This window comes from Saccostrea cucullata, unplaced genomic scaffold (genome assembly GCF_032062105.1).
Source record: "Saccostrea cucullata isolate Sc308-1 unplaced genomic scaffold, CSIRO_AGI_Scuc_v1 ctg21078, whole genome shotgun sequence".
Taxonomy (NCBI): domain Eukaryota; kingdom Metazoa; phylum Mollusca; class Bivalvia; order Ostreida; family Ostreidae; genus Saccostrea; species Saccostrea cuccullata.
In genome coordinates this window covers 1-6,908 of record NW_026936062.1, presented here as the reverse complement: position 1 = coordinate 6,908, position 6,908 = coordinate 1, and the positions used below count along the sequence as shown (strand labels likewise).

General features: G+C 35.6%; 1 pseudogene; it reads right to left on the bottom strand.

Annotated features, from left to right (window-relative positions):
* Nucleotides 1–1,720: 1,720 nt before the first annotated feature.
* On the bottom strand, nucleotides 1,721–6,577 carry LOC134244700 (uncharacterized; annotated as a pseudogene).
* Nucleotides 6,578–6,908: the final 331 nt, after the last annotated feature.

Genomic DNA, 6,908 nt, shown 5'->3' with positions numbered 1-6,908 from the left:
CTTTGAAATTTCCATTATTATTTTGTGCTAATTTGCGCTGATTCTCCCCAAATTCTTGAACTTTTAACTGTATTTAACATCACCAGGTCAAAATTTCCCCCCCCTAACAAAATATTTTGTTAGCCTTAAAGTTTGCAAGTTTACATAAATAAAATCTTATGCTTTGGGGTGTATGTTTCATTAAAGATTTTTTTTGGCTCAGGGCAATAGACTTTTGATAGCTTAATGTTACGATGTCGTTTCAAAATTTTCCATGAAGTTACACCCATTGTCGACTGAAACCTGCTGTGAAATTTAAGATCACTTGGGACTATACTGCATTATTTAAACGAATGTACTGAAATTACATACTATGGATATTTTAACAACTATCATACTTTAGAATATCAGTTTTAACCTTGTCCATGTTCAGTGATTAATTTTTAGGTCACATACATCCATATTAGAAAAGTATCTAGGTTCATGCACCAATGAAATTGAAAGAGTTTTCCATTTTAAACAATGGTCTTTAAGAATGGAATTTTTTAAAAAAAATTGTGACTAAATTTAAAAATATTTGACTTGCGTGGTAATAGTCTTCATTAAGCAAACAGGATTAGACAAAGTCAATCCCCTCTTAAAACGTGTTATTTCTAACAAGGGCCCCGTAAATATCTGTCCACTCTCTCAATGAGATTTAAAAATTGCTAAATCGATACTTTAAAAATACTTCAGAATTAGAAACAATAGAAATGAAATCTAGAATTTAATCATAATCACATGGAGCATTATATATCCAGTAAATGGTATACATTTAAAATTAACATGGCTAAAAAACTTCTGTTTAAACGAAGAAAAGTTTTACCTTGAGCCGTTTTTGTACGGCTGACAATTCCGTCATTTTAAATGAAAATAAAAAAAAAATGTTTTGATTTTGAATCAGTAATCCCCCCGACTACTCCCCCACTCCACTATGACTAGTTCATAACACAGACACACACAGGATAATATAAAGCGGCCAGGGGCCCACTCAAGGGGGAATTTTCTCCAATCATTATACACACTTCACAAACACAGGTCAGCTGTTTTATGGGGGGGTTTTTTTTTAAGAAGTATATCTCTCTATTACAGCCAAAGATGATTACATCTTATTCTATATACAAGAGATATGACCATGAATAGGGATTTTTAGCTTTGTTTATGATCTGTGTATTGTTTATACACACAGCTGTGCTTCACAGTTTTAAGGGGGGAAAACTGCATGTGTGCTGCATTTTTTGAGTAAATAAAGGTTCTGCTTATGCTGCAAAATATTTTCATGATCTGATCTGGTTTATTTCCTTTTATCTCCTAAAATTAACATTTTATCAAATAAATTGATTATGGATTTAGCCAGGCATGCATATGTATTCCAAGTACTTTTACAATCAATAGTTTATGGCTCATTTAAAAACAATTGCCCAAACCATTTCATTTGTCTTGATGGCCTGAATTATTTCACTTTTATTGATCAGACCATAAACTGACCTAGGCAGATACAATCACCAAAAAACTTAAGATGTGTAACATTAATAGTAAATGACCAATGCCCTATTCATATTATGTGTCTGGTAATAATATACCAAAGTCAGACAGGATATAAGGTACTTTTTAAAAACCCAGTAATTGATTTCAATATTAACTCATTTATAAAGCAATAGGTGTTCGCCTTGCATACATCTTGTTTTGATGGTTAAATAATGATAGGTTAGTACTCATAATTAAACCACCTCCAGTGCTTTTAAATGTCTCGAACTGTGAGCCCACAACCTTTAAAGAACATGTATATGCAAGAATGACATTGAAATTTCAAAGAGCTGCAATGGAAAAACAAATGCTTTGCTTGTAACCTTCAAAGCAATGGCATGGAAAAGAGTGCTAAGTGGAAAATGTGACAAGGGGGACAACTTGTACACTAAAAAACCCCCCCTTTTTTTTTTGGACTCCTTGGACTATCTGTTGAATCCTACAAGATGCCGATGGAAACATGCATGAAAAAAAAAACTAGATACATTCTTATGCACAAAAATCTTGCTTTGTGCAGAATATAAAAACACTGACACACCTATAGCCTACTTCAAATTATCAAATCAAAAACTGTGTATTATCAGGCAATAACTGTTATTGGAGGTTGTCTGGTAAAGCATTACAGCCCGCCAACCACTTCCTTCTGGCAGCTGTGTGGGTAAGGATAAAAAAAAGGGGTATTAAACACTTTACTATCAACTGATAAGAAAATGATAAATTTTTCTGAACCAAACAAAGGGCAACTCTGCTGCCAAGAAGAAGCTTGTATCATCAGGTACAGCTGGTGTATCTGATTATTGATGATAAATACCTTATACACAAAGGAAGTATGAGGGGGGACCATAGGAACTATTTCCCAGCATGCATTACTCACCCTCCTGGAGACCGGCTTAGGCACTTCCTGGGACTTCTTTGCCTCCTCCTGCACGGATCGGAACTTATTGATGAGGGATTTGCTGGTGCCCTCCTTGGGTAACCCCCCTCCCAAACGGTCTCCTCCTCTCTGGCAATGTCTTCACGGTGCGTTGGCTGGTTCTGGGGGTTCCGGACCCCCTTGTTCTTGATACTGACCTGGTAGTCCCGGGATGAACACTCTGTTTGGGCCGGGGGGGGATTTGGGACCAGGGGGGTCTTGATTCTGGGTTCCTCCCTTGGAGGGGTGAATTCCTTGTATCTCGGTGAGGGAGAAGCTATTTGCTATGCTCAGTTTCAAGCTGTTTCCATTTGGACACCATATTCTTTGCGTAGCCTCTTTCTGGGAATTCGACTGCCCCAGCAGAGGTTCCTCCTGGCCACTCCCTCTCTCCTGTCTGGGTTGTTTTCTAAAATTCCACTTTCTGCCATTCTCTGCTCTACCTCCAAATGTTTCTGAGGGGTGTTTTCATAAATGCCTGACTGGGGTGGGGGAGTGAATTCCTTCTTTAACCCTTTGGGGAAGCTGGGGGTTGGACCAATGCTGGATTTCCCTAAATTTGTTCAACAGATTTCGAGTGGTTCCTGATTAGGCATATCTTCTTCGTGGACATCGTATGAGTGGACAATATCAGACCTTTCCTGGGGTTTATTTTCCAAAACACCAGAGAATGTGTCTTGTCTAGGTGGAGTTATTTCCCTTGGTTTGTTTGCTGGAGAACTGCTGGGTGATCCTGAACCTTTTTGAATGTCCTTAAACTTGGAAATAACATTCTTTGCGTAGCCTTGCTCTGGTAAAGGTTCCCTAATATTCCCCAGATTTGACAATTTCTGGACATTCCACTGGTTTACTTTCAAAAACACCAGCCTCCACTTGCCCTTCATACTGCTGAAAGGTTGCTCTTGGCTAAACAATATTCTCCCTTAGTGAATCTGTCAGGTGTCAACTCTTTCTTCTCTTTTGGTGTAGAAGGAGATTTACTTTTGGATTCATACTCTTTGAATCTCGAAACTAAGTTCCTGGCTGTGCCTTGCTCTGGTAGAACCTCCTGTTCATGTTCATATGACTTGACCACATCTTTCTCTTCTTTTGGTTGACTTTCAAAAATGCCAGACTCTGTTTTTCCTTCGTACGTCTGGAAGGTGGATCTAGGTTCGCTGACATACTCTCCCTTGGTAAATCGGTCTGGAGTCAGCTCCTTCTTTGGTGACGGAGGAGGACGATTCTTCACTTGAGTTTCTATTTCCTTGAACTTGGCCAACACATTTCTAGCATAACCCTGTCGGGTTTGACGTCTTCCATGGTGTCGTACGATTTCACAACCCCTTCCCCCTTACTGAAAATTCCTCCTTCGATCTTCTGCTCAGGTTTTTCAATAAGGCCCTCGGTTCGCTGACATACTCCATGGGACCAGACCCCCTGGGTGGGGTAGCCTCCCCCCGACCACAGGTTTCTTGGACTCCTCCTGGATCTGGGTGAACCTCTGAAATGTTCTTGGCGTGCCCACCTCTGGTAGTTCTTCCCCTATGTTTTTGGGGTCACTTCCCTGCCCACCCGGGCTCTGGACAGGTTCGTTCTCTAACCCCTCCCTCCACCGACATAATCTCCTCCTGTCCCGTGGCTTTCTGGCCTTAGTGTCCTCCTCAACCTAAATAAGGGGGACAATCCAGATATACAAAAGGATGAAAAACATACAAGATGAATTTAAATTTTGGGGGAATATTTAAGTTTATGGTTGATTATGTTGATGCTAGATTTCAATGTTTTGATATTAATTAGAAATAAAAATTATTCAATTACTTAAAAGAGGGCAATATGTCAAAACTTAAGATATTAGATTAAAATTTTCAAGATATCAAATGTTTTGATTAAATTTTCATGAAAACCATGTTTTTGATATATCAATCCCGTACAAATTATCAAAGTTTGACTGTATCTAAAAGCACATAAATGAACTATTTACTTAAATGTGATTTTAAACATAATTCTCTCCCATTAATATATTTCTGCAGTCTCAGACCTTTTGTATACAGCTTTGTAAAATTTTAAAGCTCTCACCCCCCCAAATTAAATATAATTTCCTTTTATCCAACTATTCAACACATACATAGTAATATGTGACCTTTAAACGACATTTGAATGTGACACTCACCTCTTGTGGACCATTACTAATGTCACCATTCTGGACAACTGTTGTCCTGTAAAGAAAGAAATAGACATGAAAGGATCCCTCTTGTACCACATTCTGATAGTAAAATGATCACCTATGTACTGATAAGCTGCAGATAACACTGTAACTTGTGCAAATAGTTCGAGTCTAAATATTTGCATTTTCAATTCACCTATCCCACAAATATATGTGTTTTCGCCAAGCTTTTATTTTTTCCCAAATTTTTTCTTTTTTAAAAACTGTTTTATTATTATAAACAAGAATTAGAAATAAATTATCTTCTGTATGGCATTTAATTTATTTTAAATTAATATGTGTTTTTAAAATACATGTACATTGCAATTTGTGAATGATATAAAATGACAAATGTAGGTAAATTTCAGAATATATATGGCAAATCCTCCATCTTCACAAAAGTTATCTCCCTAGTTATATGCATCAGAATAATTTGCCATCTAGTGGATAAAAACAAAATAATTATCATATCCCACATTCTAGAGCCACAGAAAACACTTTATACAATACACAGTACCAAGAATATTTGGTGACAATTTTTTTGAGTACAGTTTGCATAATCTAGTAATTACAAGATGTAAATGTGAGTATTTGATTGGTACTTATTTACGACCTGGTTTTATCACACAAGTAAAAAAAAAAATCTATGACTGATGTACACGTTTACTTTGTAGATTTTGTCACAAACTGCATGAATCATTTATACTATAAATGTGAGAGTTTGTGTGGCCAATGCCGTAAAACCACTTATAACAAAGTGCAAGGGTTGGACAATTTTGTCTCATTATATATAATCATGATACCTTATGCATATAAAGATATATTTTAAGGCCACAGCAAATGAAAATCACTTTGCTACTTAAGTGTCAATTCATTATAATTTTGTTTGTTGAAAGCATGTTTTACATACTGTAAAGAGTACTCTAACCTAGACTAAGACAGTCTGAAAAACTTTAAAACAATGTAGAAAAACCATGTTTTTTCTTCCTTCAAACTCAAATAACCCTTAAAATAAATTTCAAACCCTCGATCATATATATTCATAGCATTGAAATAAAATTTCTTGATAGCTATACATATCTTCCACTGTCTGAAAAATCTAGAAAAATAGTGACGAGCTCCAAGCAATCTTCAAAGACTAAACTATAGATCTAATATATACATGTGATATGAACTATATTTGTAGGACATAACAAATATTTGTAGGATGGTATAACAAATACCCCGGTATTTATATTTGTAATCTCCAATTCATAATGTACTTACGTTTTTTTTGTCGTTGTCGTCTTTTGACCAGTCTCAGTCTCTTCTGCAAGAAAAAAAAACATTACATTAGGACATTGATCCTTCCTCTAGAATTTACCCAACTTTTTTTTTCCCCTTTATAGATTTTAAAAATTGTGTATTATAGTTCAATATGATGTATTACTTCAAATGTATGTTGAGGGAGACATTAATCTCTTTAAACATATCTACAGATATTGATAAATCAAACAGTAATAAATATGAAAGGAAATATATTTCTTAAAAAAACTTCTTTATTAGAATTTGAATTAATATCACAATGAAGACATTAGAATATAGCTTTATTCAAATTCAGCTTTATCCTAAATATACTATTATTATAATATTATAGTCTTCAATCATCATAGTAGTGATTATACACATATACTAATCTTTCATTTCAAGGCCTCTGGTATACATAGCATTCATAGATTTTGCACCTAAAACATCACAAGATGAATGTAAAATAACTTTTACATGCTTAAATTTCCCCTAACACTTGAACAGCCTCTGCAGTACTTACCACCTTCCCAAAAGCCCTGAACAGCACTCAGTTGACCTGTCTGTTCAGTGTTTGTTTTCATCTGATGGACATATCCAGAATACCAACTGTTTCTCCCAGACAACTCTGTCTGAATTGTACTTTCCATCAGTAATTATACCACTAACAGAATTCCTGAATTTTCTCCAAAATGAGAACTTCGAGAAGAATTTTTGAAGCATCAAAACACCTCTCAAGTTTCCTATACACAGTTGAACTTCTATTTATTCCCTTCAACAATTCAAGAATCTCAAATTATTGCAATTAATAAATCTTTTGAAAAAATCACATTTGAAATGGTCTTCCTTCCTGATACAAATTCACCAGGGTCTTTATAAAACATTTGTATCTTACATCACAGACAGCAAAATGTCTGTGAAAAGTACATTCCATCATGTAACATATGGAGAGAATTAATATAACCAGATGGGTCAGTCTCC